Below are 511 nucleotides of genomic sequence, written 5' to 3'. Positions count from 1 at the left end.
AAATTATATCCCTGTTACAGTATCAATTCTATTGAAAGCCTGTTTTTATTGATATCTTGGTTAATTACTTTATTTACGACAATTGATCGGCAGATTCGGTTACGTGTGGATGGGCCCTTTTTTCTTTTTGTGCACGGATCTTTTACAGCGACTTTGGCTAAGAATTTATCTACCATCAACAAAATAGTAGTAACCCTGTGCATTTTGAGATATTGACCTTTCTAGTGTACTGTTACTGGCATAATCTTTTAAAAGGGGCCCTAATGGTAACCCCCCCCCCAAAAAAAAAAAACAAAATTTTAAAAAATCAGGATTTTTGGGGGGACGTATTTTTTGATAATTTTTCCCCACTGGGGCATTTTTCCCCACTAAAAACGATTAAATGTATTTGCATTTTCTTTGGAATACCACATCCGTAATTTTTATTAAAAAAAAAATTTGTCTGAATCCCTTTTTCGGTTCTGCTTTTTTTTTTGGGGGGACTGGATTCCCATCTCTTCTTTAAAAATTG

The sequence above is a fragment of the Penaeus monodon genome, chromosome 29 (genome assembly GCF_015228065.2).
Source record: "Penaeus monodon isolate SGIC_2016 chromosome 29, NSTDA_Pmon_1, whole genome shotgun sequence".
In the NCBI taxonomy this organism is placed as follows: Eukaryota; Metazoa; Arthropoda; class Malacostraca; order Decapoda; family Penaeidae; genus Penaeus; species Penaeus monodon.
Note: the sequence above shows the minus strand (reverse complement) of the source record.